Raw genomic sequence first — 14,436 nt, forward strand, 5'->3', positions numbered from 1 at the left:
GAATTACTAAGGTTTTTATAATCAAGCCTTGAGGAAAATTTGGCTTTGGAAGCAGGAGGTGCTCAGTGGCTCTCCCCAGGAAAGTCTCCTGGAAAGGGCACCTCTGCTTATGCTCAGTACAGGGAGAACATTAGCAGGAGGCAAAGTCTGCTCCCCGTGACATCAGCTGTCCCTTCTTGGACATTCTATTGTCTCCTAGAGAGTTCTGGCATCCTCTGTGATGTCACCAGTGTTGTAGTGACGACCAGTGCCCTAGTTTCTCTCAGTCTGAGTCTGGCAGTTACAAGCTAAGACATGTTTTCCCGTCTTCGCAAGCGTTTTGGGAGGGGGAACGTCGATTCTGGAGAGACTAGAGTGAAGGAGTCTGGCCTTTCGTCTCAAAGTAATGATGGACAAACACAGCACTTCTGGGGAATGTGGAGTAAGTTCTGGGCAGTGTATTTTGAGCTTCCTGCCAGGGTGGCTGCAGGCTTAAGCTGACCTTTCTAGCAATGGGCCACAGCAACTGGAGCATCTGAAAAGGAATTGATTTCCATGAATATCACAATTCCTTAAAGTCAAGGATTTCAGAACTTTAGTTTCCCCATCTCCACTGGGAGAATATGGTAAGGCCAATGCTATTATACTGTGAACTTCTGGTCTTTACTTTTCAGTTCATTTGCTCTGTTACATTGATATAAATACACCATCAGTAGTCATGGACGGTCCACCTTTTCTGAGTTTAGACAGGGCAGCAATGTATTTCACTATCATTGCTTCTTTAAATACAGTGGGTATCTGACAGTAGTAACAGGGAGAGATTGTGCTCCAGGCAATAACCTTATGTTCTTAGACCTTCTCCGATTTCTTCTAACTGGCAGGGTCATCGTTTGCTTTATATATTAGAGGTTGTATGTTACAAAAATTTTTCTACAATACCAAAACTATTTGGAACGTGTAGACCAAGATTCAGCCTGTAACCTATTCGCACTTCTGGGGCATTTGGTATTTCACATAGGGACACTGATAAGTCTGTTGAACATATCCTCCCTGGAAATGTGTTTTAAATCCAAAGTTGTTGCCTTAGAGTATCAGGGTAGGACATCTGAGTGTCTCCAATCACTCAAGTTTTGTGGATGGTGAATTTATCATCTGAGTTCTGAAGCCACAGGGGTGAGGGTCCTGAAACCAAGCTGTACCCTGTTCAGCTGATAATAATCCTGGAGAAGCCATCTCCGTGGTACATGTAAGCACGTGATGTCCGGCATAGGGAACACCTGGCTGCTTACATCTCTTGATCTCTATAGAGTAGTGGGAGAACTGAGATCCACTGAGGATGCCTTTTTTTTTTTTTTGAAAATTTCCAAAAGTTTATTTGTATTAGCATTAGGAACGGTAAGAACTGCCATTCTATAGGAACCCAGGCATCTGCACTCGGTGTCTGGGAGAGTGATAGGCTAGGCTTCACCCTCAGCGATGCCAGCATGTGGGCACCAAGCCCAGGTTCCACCACAATGTTTACTGGATATGTGCAGGCCTGGTTCCATCAAGAAGTAATAAAGGAACGCTTGGTAAAAAACACTGGGTACCAAACTGGTCAGGAAAACACACCCCCTCTGCTGAACTCCTCTCAGGAGGGCTAGTCTTTCCAGGAGGCCCCGGCTATAACCACAGCTTGTCTCTCAGTGCTTGCCCATTGGTGTCTTGACCATATTCAGATTTGAGGACTTTGAACAGAATAGCTTCCAGCAGATTTGCATCAATGAATCCAACAAGTAGTTGCAGTCCTACTTCACCCAGCGCATCTTCAAGCTGAGGCAGGTGAGAGTGGACGCCTATTCCCCAGCCCAGCCCAGCCATCACCCTGAATGTCAGCGGTGTCCCTCAGGATCAGCAGGATGGGTCCTGGGCACCAAAGGTTCCCCAAGACCTAAAGCTATGTCCTTGAACTCAGTGCCATGCTCAGCCCTTCCAGCCTCTTTCAACCCTTCTGGATGCTCAACTGCTCCTGCAGCAAGGCAGCAGTGTGCACATTCTGTCACGTCATTTGTGTGTCTACAGGAGGTCAGAGCCTGTCCCCTCTGTTCATTTCTTTTGCTGTATTTGCCTTTCTGAGGAGGCAGGACCCACAGGTATGGGAGGCAGCCACATGCATATTCTGCAGCCATGTCTGATTCCTCTGAGGTCAGTCCCACTTACACACCTACCCTCCAACCTCCCCACTCCATGTCACCCCTGGGGCTCTGTAGACCTTCCTGCTTTCTGTCTTTATATAACTGGTGACATTGCAGCCCTCAGTGGTGTCATAGACTGTTAGTTTGTCTTTGCACTGCCTGGAGGTCTGACTTAGGAGAATGGCTACCATTCTCATTCCTGTTCAAGGGTCAGAATCTGAATCCTATGTAAGGCTGAATAATATTCCAGCACATGGCTGTGCCATGTTGAATTTACACAGTCACCTATGGATCTTATATTTTGGCTTGTAAACACACACATATAAGACTCAAGTGACACCCAAGTGGAGAATTGCTGGAGTCCTCCATGGCTTTCTGAACCGTCTGAGAGACCATCCTGTCCACAGTGTATAGGGCACCATCTACTCATAGCTCACACAGCATGAGAAGATTAGGGAGGGTTAACCTGGCTTCTCTGTCTCCTACTTTCTGCCAGACTAGCCCTAGCATCTTTCTGTATTGCAGTGAATGTTTAGAACCCAGGAGGATTCCAGCTTCCTTGCTCAAATATAGCAAGTTCCTCCTTGCCTGCTTTGAGACTGAGTCTCATGCAGCCCAGGCTGGCTTTGATCTCACCATTAGTTAAGATGGCCATGAACTCCTGGTTCTCATGCCTCAGATGTCTCTGAGTGCTGGGTGACAGGTATGCACCACTCTTAAGTCCTGCCACTGGGACAAGAGTGAGCAGAGCCAGCTCTGAAGCACACACTTTGCTGGTGTCAGTGATGACTGACTTATGTTTCCTGTCTTCCTTGCCCATGGCCCTTCTCCTTGGTGCATGCCATCCTTCCTCCCTGTGACTCATGGGGGACACCAAGCCTGAGGATGTCAGGAAGAAGTTTACTTACTTCACTGGGTTGGAGGCTGTTAGGTTCCTGCGTCAGTAGGTGAGATTCAAGCTAGAAGGTTTGTGGCATGAGAAACTGGAACAGAACTGGCATGGCAGGAACAATTGTCACCTGGCTCTGAGAAGACCAGGTGGGCAGAAACTCATCGTTGGGCAGGTAGTGAGCTCAAGTCCAGGCTGGGCATTGCTCAGCACATGTGAACAGGTGTGCTTACATGGACATGTGTTTCCCCCACATGGTCACCACTTATCCAGGCACGGTGAATACTCCAAGGAGCTTTTTATGTTTTAACATTGTGTGTGTTTGTGTGTCCATACATACATATACACATATACATTCGTACATATACACGAATACACGTACATGAAAACACATGCATATACATGACTATACACATTCATGCTCACACACATATATATACACACCTACATGCATACACACATACACACACATACAATACATATACACACATACAAATACACCTATACACACATATAGACAGACATATACACACATATACCTATACACCTATACACATACATGCATACACACATTCATATCCACACGTACATACAGACATATACATATATACTCACATACATGTAAGACATGAGTGGAAGCCAGAGGACAGCTTGGCCCTTGGTTCTCTCCCTTTTACCACGTGGGTCCTGGGGATTGAGTCAAGCTCATCAGACTTGACAGCAAGCCCCTTTAACTGTAGAGCCCTCTCATTGGCTGCCAGTTGCCTCTTTCCACAAATTCTATCCATGGTGGAATGTTTACAGTTGTTATTCTCATGATTCCTTCAGCAATAGCGCAGACATCATTTACACTGCATTAGGAGTTATAATTCATGTAGATGTCAGGAGAGCTGGAGGCGTGGATCAAGAAGAGAGCCCACTTTCAATGTCATTATGTGGTATTGCCTTAGGCCCTTTTATACATTCCCCTGGCTTTGTCTGAGCATATGTTTGAGGTCTCTCTATGACTGTGCAAAGAAGTAAGAGCTAGGGCTGGGCCACAAAATAGGAAAGTACTTGTTCATCCAAAAACAAAAACAAAAAACAAACAAACAAACAAACAAAAATAGCTCTAGAGTTAAATATTGGTGCTAGTACTGAACTACACAGCCAGAAGGTATTTTTCTAAGTAAATAACACAATATTGGGGATGACAATATGATCAAATATCCTACAACATGAGTTTGCATTGCTCCCTACATTATATAAATCAAATACTCTGACTACCATTTTGGTTGTTTCCAATCATGTCTGAGTGCATCATCACGGGAATCCCAAGGAAAATCAGAACTGGGTTCTTGAAGCTGTTGCACAGGGCCAGTATAGACCTAAATACCACAGAGGAAACCTTGATTCTTATCACAAGGGATCATTCACCATCCCTCTTGTCACATAACTTATGACAAGACGTCACCTTTCCTAAACTTAGCCTTTTTCCCGAGTGCTGCAGAAGGGAAGACCTGATGTCAAGGGGTCTGGATTCAAACCACAGGACACTGAATTCATGTAAATAGGTGTAGTTTATTAATGCACACACCAATACAGTTCAACCAGAGCAACAGCTCACAAATGTGTACTGGACATTGCTAGGCCCAGCTCATTGCAAAATCCACATGGGCTCATGCACAAGTGCTGGAAATGCTTCGGTCTATGGCCCTGACTCAGGCCATTTTACACATAATTGTTCCTATTTTCCTTGAATCTATTGGGTCCTATGTGAAGAATACACTTGGGGAACTTGTTAAGATTAACAAACCTCATAACATACAGAACATAACAGGGTATGTGACCAGCACCACACAGTTCAACGTCAGAGTTTTTTGTTCTTTGTTAGTGTTTTTCTTGGCATCCATGATGTGGAGGCGTATTACAGAACAATAGGAAAGAGCTGGCTGCTGTGTAACAAATTCGCTGCTATTAAGGTAGGTATGGGGGCAAAACCTCAGCAGTAGCCCTTAAGATGGGAAGGAGATGATGTGTTTGATAACTGAAAGGAGCTGCCTCAGCTGTGTTTCTCTGCCTGCTCAGTGCCCATTCACCATCACTCTGTCCCTGAAGAGGAACTCAAGGTCTGCCCCCTGCTGCCTGTGAGCCAGGAAGAGGCACAGAAAGGCAAGGCCACAGCACTGGTTTCCAATTACTCAGTAATGCTGGATTTCCTTTTTCTTTTTTTTTTCTTTTTTCTTTTTTTTTTTTTTTTTTTTGGTTCTTTTTTTTGGAGCTGGGGACCAAACCCAGGGCCTTGTGCTTCCTAGGCAAGTGCTCTACCACTGAGCTAAATCCCCAGCCCCTGGATTTCCAATAATGTACTTGTATACACAAATACAGTGTGGTAAGTTGCAATAGATACTAATCATTTCTCACATAGGGCAGCAGTTGATTGACTACAACTAATTATATTAAAAAAAAAGAAACCTGGCTCTTGTAGAAATATACAAAGAAATATCTAGGATGGTGGGGGATGAATTCTGCCATGGACTGAACTCGTGGAAGTGGGGTTGGGAGAAAGATGCATGGTTAAATAGCCCACCAGGTTCACATTGTGTCAACTTGATTTAATCTAAGGACAAAGAAGTGGAGTATCTCTGATCGCTTTCTTCTAGTCCCTTTAAAGCATCACTGGGGTTTGAACTCAGAACTTCACACTTCTTAATGGGGCAACTACACTCAAGGAAGCTTAAGACTGTCATAGGCACAGTATTATGCTATATATACAGAGTAGATGATACTAAGATGTTCAGATGGTGATGTCCATTTGTATGCACTCTTAATGTGGACCTAAAAAAAGAGAGATCAAGGTCCTTAAAATAGAAAGATCAGTTCCAGTTGTTTTCTACCATTCCAAACTGAACCACTGGTAGGGAGAGAATGGTAAATAATCGAGAATTCGTAGATGATGCTTTGAATAAAGTGTGGATTTCTGTGCTCGTTTAAAACAGGGTCTCAAGTATCACATGTTGCCCTCTACCTGGCTGGCCAGGATCACTTTGAGCTCAGATAATCCTCCTTTCACTTTGTAATAAATAGGCTTATAAGAGTGGCCTCCAAGGACTGTGCAGACAGCATTAGCCTTTCACAGTTGAGGTGTGTAACCCACTACTATAGTTTTAGCCACGTTTTCCCATGTCTACCAGCTATTTCAGATTGTTGCTGTTATATGCCTGACAATCAAGGATGCAGAAAAATAACCTGATACAGAGTAAGGACATGGTGATCACATCCTTGCCTCTTCTGTATGTTCTGGATGAGGTTTGTTAAAATTCCAATATTGCAAAAAGCTTTATATAGGGCCCATCACATAAAGGGTCACTATGCACTGTTCTATCTAAAATGGCCTAATCAGAACTGACCACCAGATAACACTTCCTGCAATCCTCATATGAGAAGCTTGAGCTTTTTGTTTTGACTTTTTCTCTTCTCTTTCTTTCTTATTTTTTGCTATATAAGTTACTATATGAATTTGCCCCCATAATTAGAACTACGGAAGTGATCTATCAGTGTTAATGTGTGCATTCTATAAAGTATTCATTATTTACTATGATAGGTGGTTTTGTGTTTGGTGGGGTGGCCATTTCCCAGTGTACAGGTGCTGGGACCTTGCTCTATCCACTTAATGGATAAGCACCATTTAGCCGTTTAGGTGCATCCCCTATAACTCTTGACTATTTTATTTTTCTGATAAAAGCACATGATGTATCTTACTCAGGCCTGTGAGCAGTGCTCCTTTGGCAACATTGGTACAGAGAAGAGAACCCCACAAGCAGCATGAGGTTCCCTTCACTCATGGTCCCAATACTGCACTTTCCTCTGCCAACTGGTCTCCACACTTTGCCTAGCACCATAAAGACTTCAACTCTTTCTCCTAATGAATATTCTGGCAATTGTCGATTGCTAAGCACATGACTTCATGAGTGTTCCCCTAACACACACCCATGTTGTAACCTACATGCAGACTATTTCTTGATGTGATTTAAAGCACCTGTACAGAATGAGACAGGAGAACTTTTGACTGCATATTCAAGCGGGTATGAAATCTCAGGAAGTTTTAATGGCTAACATTGGTGAATGTGGACAATTTGAGTTAGGATGAGACATTTTTGGGGCAAGATATGGAAGGAAACATTCATTTAGAAGCATTGGAATTACTAAGTTTTTTTATAATCAAGCCTTGAGAAAAATTTGGCTTTGGAAGCAGGAGGTGCTCAGTGGCTCTGCCCTGGGAAAGTCTCCTGGAAAGGGCACCTCTGCTTATGCTCAGTACAGGGAGAACATTAGCAGGCTGGCAAAGTCTGCTCCCCATGACATCAGCTGTCCCTTCTATGACATTCTATTGTCTCCTAGAGAGTTCTTGGCATCCTCTGTGATGTCACCAGTGTTGTAGTGACAACCAGTGCCCTAGTTTCTCTCAGTCTGAGTCTGGCGGTTACACCCTAAGACATGTTTTCCCGTCTTCGCAAGAGTTTTGGGAGGGGGAACATCGATTGTGGAGAGACTAGAGTGAAGGAGTCTGGCATTTCGTCTCAGAGTAATGATGGACAAAGACAGCACTTCTGGGGAATGTTGAGTAAGTTCTAGGCAGTATATTTTGAGCTTCCTGTCAGGGGGGCTGCAGGCTTAAGCTGACCTTTCTAGCAATGGGCCACAACAACTGCAGCATCTGAAAAGGAATTGAATTTCCATGAATATCACAATTCCTGAAAGTCAGGATTTCAGAACTTTAGATTCCCCATCCCCACTGGGAGGATATGGTAAGGCCAATGCTATTATTCTGTGAACTTCTGGTCTTTACTTTTACAGTTCATTTGTTCTGTTACATTGATATAAAAACACCATCAGGAGTCATGGAGGGTCCACCTTTTCTGAGTTTAGACAGGGCAGCAATGTACTTCACTATCATTGCTTCTTTAAATACAGTGGATATCTGACAGTAGGAAAAGGGGGAGAATTGTGCTCCAGGCAATAACCTTATGTTCTTAGATCTTCTCTGATTTCTTCTAATTGCAGGGTCATCATTAGCTTTATATATTAGAGGTTGTGTGTTACAAACATTTTTCTAAAATACCAAAACTCTTTGGAACATGTAGACCAAGATTCAGCCTGTAACCCATTGGCACTTCGGGGGTTTGGTATTTCAAATAGGGGAATTGATAAGTCTGTTGACCATGTCCTCCCTGGAAATGCGTTGTAAATCCAAAGATATTGGCCTAGAATATCAGGGTAGGACATCTGAGTGTCTCCAGTCACTCAAGTATTGTGGATGGTGAATTTATCATCTGAGTTCTGAAACCACAGGGGTGAGGGTCCTGAAACCAAGCTGTACCCTGTTCAGCTGATAATAATCCTGGAGAAGCCATCTCGGTGGTACATGTAGGCACGTGATGTCCGGCATAGGGAGCACCTGGCTGCTTACATTTCTTGGTCTCTATAGAGTAGTGGGAGAACTGAGATCCACTGAGGAGGCCTCTTAAGCATAGACCAATCGCCTAGCAGTGACACTGGGTTCCAGGCTTGTTCTCCTGTTTAGGCCTCACTGTGGTCTATGTACACTCTATGCATTCTCCCCATGCAGGTTCACTTGTGTCCTTCTACCTACAGAGGCTGGGAGAGAAACATCATCCCCTGGAACTGAGCTAAGCAAGAAGCAGGCCGAGAAGGAAAATAAGAGGTGGATTTAAGAGCTGCAGCTCATTAAAGAGGAGCGAAACGACCTGAGAGATCGCCTGATGTTTGTGACAGAGAGATCCATGAAGAACAGATATGAATCGCTCCAAACGCTCTTGTTCCATTCCTGGGTGTTCAATGTCACCTTCATCTTATCCTTTTAAGGTTTTGGGTTCTAGAAAGCTGTGTCTCTGTAACGACCCTTTTTTAAACCTCACCTCCCATATAGAGGAGATTCAGAACCTGACCCTTCCTGAGGAGCAAGATGGAAAATGGACTCATCTGCTTCCATTTATTGAAAAGCAGGATTTGTGGTCTGAATGAAGAATTCGGGGATAAAGTCAGGGAGAGTGAGTGCCCAGTGTGTATTTGCAAAGCCCTTGACAGCTGGTGGCTTTGCAAGATTGTAATTGCAGTGAGTTTATGGTGAGTCTCTGTACGTGCTAGGCAGGGGACTGAGTGCTGGAAGATCCACACAGCAGCCTGAGGGGCCTGGTCCCAAACTGTTCATCTCAATGCTTGACTAGAAGGTCTCAGGCTCAGGCCTGTTTGTTCTTGTCTGTGTGTCTTGCCCTCTGAGACAGCAATGGTGCATGCAATTTCTCCTGGTTGTCACAGTGCTCTCTGTTTCCATATTTCTCTTTCTCTTTCTCTGACTCTGTTTACATTTCTCTTATTTGTGGCTGTGTCTCAGTCTGTGTATGTGCATGTGCACACATCCAAATGCATAGGTACAACATTTATATGTTTATATTTCCCTCCAAATTTGAGTCTAGGGGGTCTATGTCTTGGCCTGAGTATTTACCCATGCTACACTTTCATGGAGATGTGAGTGCTTTGTTCTGGGAGCCCCACTGTCAACAGCACAGTTCTTTGACTGTTTGGTCACATTTGTCTGTACAGTTGTATCCATTGGGCAGATTATTATTTTGTGGCCAGATGTGATCTCAACTCCATAATTATGTGTAATGTCTGTCTCTACACTATTAGTTATTCAGAATGAATAATTCCTGTTGTCAAAACAGGAAAAATCAAATCACATTTTCTGGGTGTGTAGGGGAGTGCCCGGAAGAGCTGTGGCTGAGGCTTTTGATAACATAACTGTCTTGACTCCAGGTCCAGTCCTCTCTATTGAACAAAGGGAGCCAGGAAACCCTCCATCTGGATGCTGAGCTTCCGGTGTCCTGGCCCCAGAATAACAAGTTTCTGAAGCTGAAGAAGATCCCAATATATAGAATTCAGAAGGTGTCCTTCCAGGGCTGGGGTAGTACAGGACCCACCCTGAGTTCATATATTCCTAAATGCTGATGTTCATTGTATTCTATCATTTGGGGCCAGGCCACACTTCAGGCCAAATCCATATTATGAAGACCTGGAGAGAATGGAGGAGGCGGTCATGTCAATTCTGCACAACTTAGAGATGGAGAACACTGAGATCCATGAGAACAGCCATAAGCTGAAAAAGGAGATGACCTTCTCTAGGTAAGTCCTGGTCAGAAAGGCTATCACTTGTGGAATGGCCATTTCTGATTTCTTTGTTCTGGATTGGACGGTCTTCATCTATGAGTCTATCTCTTGTGCTGTTTACACATCAGTGTGCCAGGGTCATTAGGACTCAGTTTTCAGTTCCACAAAAGACTGTTACTCATCCCAGGATTGTCTAGGCATCTTCAGAAGGCTCTAGATAGAACAGCACTGATTGAAGTCAGCAGAAGGTTATTAGGCTGAACGGGGCCTCTGGTGTCATACCAGGTTTTACAAAACTCAGTGTGTGGACCACATGGTTAGAATGACCTTCTCTTGGTTCTACTGACCTCCTTTGAGGGTGTTTGCCCACTACTAATTGATGTTGCCCCCGTGCATTGGGCTTTCATGGATAGTTGTAGATCCATGTTCTTTTTGAGAGATTTGGACCCTATTTGATGCTTGGGCCATCAAAAAAATTTCTTCTTCCCTGAATTGGCTGTTTCCTGTTTCTGCAGCAGCCTTATATGAATCAAGATATATTCTACGTCTTCATGGGTATATGGGTTCTAGGGTTGTTAGTGGAACTTGGAAGTAGGAATGGGAGAAAGGGGCAGCAAGATCTTACTATGCAGAATGTATTTCCAGTAACCTGCTCAGCCGCTCCTGATGGAGAACACATGTATGAAGAACTTTGTCACATCTATGCAGGAGAGCAAGGTGGTACAGATTTATTGTGCACTGATAGAGAAATATTTGATTGAATTGAACAATAAATATGAATAGGAGAAGACCAGAAACCGCCAGACCCCAGCAATATCTGGTAGGAATAAGCAGCTGTGTGAGCTTAACAATATCTGATACCATTTTCCAATTTCATACATCTTTGTTTTCCCCTACAATCTTTCTAATTTACACTCCCAACGAGCCAACCATGGCCTGTAATGGAATTGTTCATTGCTCTGTCTATGTACAAGTATTCTGGGAAGGTAACCACTTTGCAGAAACTGAACTATTGGCAAGTATATTTTCCTTTTTTTTTTGAAGCTGCAGTCCACAAATGGTGACAGATGAATAACATATCATATTATGGCATGACTGTGTGATATGCTATGTAGAGTTTTGAACAAGGTCTTGGTCCTGTGACAAATGACATTTTGTGGTCATGTGACCTCCTAGGTAGGAAGCACCTTTGTGGGATAAGAACCAATTGCAAATGTTGAATTCATCCTTGTCATTGACTTTTATCTTGGTGACATATGGACATCTCCTTTCTTCCTGCAACCCAATGAGGTCTCTTCCCATTGCCCTGTTCTTGGTTTGCACTGGTATAAGTCTGGGTCCCAGATTGGCAGCCCACATCACTGTGAGGCTTGCTGGAGATTTTCCCTGCCCGCAGAGTTAACAACAATGATATTAGGTAAAAGGTCCAGGTCGACTGTCCAATAGAACTGCGGTGGTAGAAGGCAGCATTCTGACAGCTGGCTAGCATTTCCCCACCAAATCAGTGTCTGAAAAACTGCCTTCCTCTCCCAGGTCTCAGAAAGTGCAAGACTGCTGGAATTGGACACGGACCAGGAAGAGGACTCCTGAAGAATAAGTTGCTTTCTCAGGAGTCCCCTGCTGACAAACATCCTGACTATTAACAACATGTTTTGGATGAATATTCTTCCTCATAGTTAATTTGTCATTGCTTAGAGACCCTAAATTTATATATCACTAAGCCAGCCTGACTGATTGAGGTCTTACTCACTTTCTTCTTTAGAAATCACCACTTGAGAGACAACTTGGGGGACCGCCTTTCATTATGCTAGAGGAGAAAGAGCAATACATCTGTGCTTCTAAATGTTCGTTAAGAATATGATGTTTAGAAATATTTTGTTATGATTTTCATTGAAGTTTTCTATTTGTTGTTTCATAGTTATATGCTCTTGTTATTATTTTTCATTTTTAAAATACTTTTAAATATTTATATTAATTCATTTTAATCCTGTTTTGTTGTAAATTGTATTTCTTATCAATAAAAATTGATTTTAATCTCTTGACTCTTAAGACCATCATTCTTATTCAAGGGTTCTTTCTGCTCCTGTGGACTTAGAACTGACAGCTGGAGATGGATCTCTGCATGTTCCAGGGAGCCTTGGCTAAATAGTGAATTCAAAGCCAGCAAGGGGTACCCAGTGTGAAGTGTCTTCTGTGTGGATAATGTGGCTGTCTCTCAGATGCACACTTTACTATGTAATCACTGCCATACTTTACCCATACTGTCATGTGTTCTGCTCACCTTAACATATAACAGTCTGCAGCTCACATTCATTGTTGACCCTGTGCCCCACATATTGAGTAATATACACTCATTGCTGTACAGCTACAGAAAAATTGACAACATTCTCAAAGGAATACAGAAGTCATCCTAATGGAGAACCATGTGCTTCAGCTTTTCTTGCAATACAGCATCGATATTTACCCCAGAGATTATGACCTTCAATGTCATGCTGGGAAACAGGTTTTGACAGATGCTCTTGTTCTTGACCAGAAGTATGCTGTGTTTGTATTGATGTAGATTAGACTTAGTTTTATCATTTATGTCAATGGGTCTTTTTTTCTACAGTCTGTCTGTGGCCTGTCCTGGGTGAATTTCCCTCATAGTCCAAAGGAAGGAATCCCATTCCCCGTTGTATATTATTGTTAGGGACCACGTGGTTCCTCTGAGAGAACAGCCGATGCTCTAACCTGTGAGTCGTCACCACAGCTTCTTCAGGTGGCTTTTGTCTTTCCAGGGCATGTGCTGTATTAGGTGGACAGGATCACCTCCAATTAAATGGAGAGATCTCAGGAGATGTGTATTCACAGGAAACTTACTGAGCTGTGCCTGCTCAATGTGCTAGGTTGTCAGGCATCCCTACATGGCTCTGGTGTTCCCACTGCTCATTGTGGGTCAGGATCATCCTCCAGCATCACTTAGTGTCCATATTAGAGCAGATCTTTCACCTATTATCAATGAGGACCATGTATATTATTCACATCTGATAAAATACAGAATAGAAACTAACTTGCTGTAGGCCAGCTTGGCATAATGAATTCTTTTGATTGTTAGCAAGAAACTTATCTTTATCTAAGCAGTTTAGGGAGGAACCTCAAGGGCATCCATAGTGAATGCAGCCTACAGCTGTGAACACAGGTTTCTTTTGGAGAGCAGGCCTGTGCAAGCCCAGAACCGAGGTGGGACAGTTCAAGCTACCCTTTTTCCATGACCAATCTTGGATCACATTAAGACAGTATTTCTTCCAGGTGATGGATTTCCAATTTATGGAATTGAACTAACTTACTGAGAGTGGAGGTGACTTAGAGAGTTAATGTACAGAAGGAATAATCCAGAATGTCCTCAAAAGCTTGCTGTCACCCCAGGGCTTTTAAAAGCTCAGCACCTAGAGAACTAATGTAGTCTTTGGTTATTCTCAAGCTTAGGTCTTCTACTCATTATAAGCTGACCATGACACAAAAAGAGTCATCTGTGTCACAATAGAAACTAGTTGTCACTAGATTAACACCACACTATCACATCACTACCGTGTTTGAGGTTCTCAGTTACTATCTAAGAACCTGGAGGTGGCCTGGGTCTTGCTACACATACCCATAATTTATGTCCACATTGTCAGCTGAGAGTCTTCATACAGCCTGCTCTGTAATTTTGTAGAAGATTAATAGTGTTCTAGTGAGCACAATGTGATTAGGAAATCGGGGGATCCCAGGAGCCTCTCTGACTTCTAGCCCTCCATGCACTGTCAGATGCAGCCAGAGGACAAGGGGCTGTCGGTTCCAGGACTCTCCACATCCCTGCTGGGGTGCCATGCCCAGCCTGGAGAGTGAGGGTCGGTCCTGCTGTCCCCAGTCCCTCATGCCCAGAGCCTATCCACTGGCTGGCTGGGCTTGGCTTTCCTGTGCCTGGCCTTCCTTTGCCCATCCCTGCCCTGCCTTGCCCTGCCCTGTTGACTCTCACTACTTAGGCCAAAGAATTTGAGATTTGGGCTCCCTGGCCCTGCACTTAGAGCCTCTGGGAAGCAAGGAGACCCAAAGGGACAGACCCCAGGCCTGGCCCTGGAGTCCTGCATCTCCCCCTACCCAGAGGTGTATTCCACAGTTCTCCACTCCAAGTTTAGTTTTCAGGGACCCCAGCAGGTGGCGCTCTTTGCTGAGCCTCACATGTGAGCCTGGGATAGTGGTGGGATG

General features: G+C 43.8%; 1 long non-coding RNA gene across 1 annotated transcript; it reads left to right on the forward strand.

The window, feature by feature from the left end:
* Positions 1–246: 246 nt before the first annotated feature.
* Positions 247–12,252, forward strand: LOC147999278 (uncharacterized). Its single transcript, XR_015643915.1, has 4 exons — positions 247–421; positions 8,677–9,987; positions 10,081–10,224; positions 11,972–12,252. It is a non-coding gene; the product is annotated as an uncharacterized LOC147999278 (long non-coding RNA).
* Positions 12,253–14,436: the final 2,184 nt, after the last annotated feature.

The sequence above is a fragment of the Rattus norvegicus genome, chromosome 19, assembly GCF_021556685.1.
Source record: "Rattus norvegicus strain SHRSP/BbbUtx chromosome 19, alternate assembly SHRSP_T2T, whole genome shotgun sequence".
Taxonomy (NCBI): domain Eukaryota; kingdom Metazoa; phylum Chordata; class Mammalia; order Rodentia; family Muridae; genus Rattus; species Rattus norvegicus.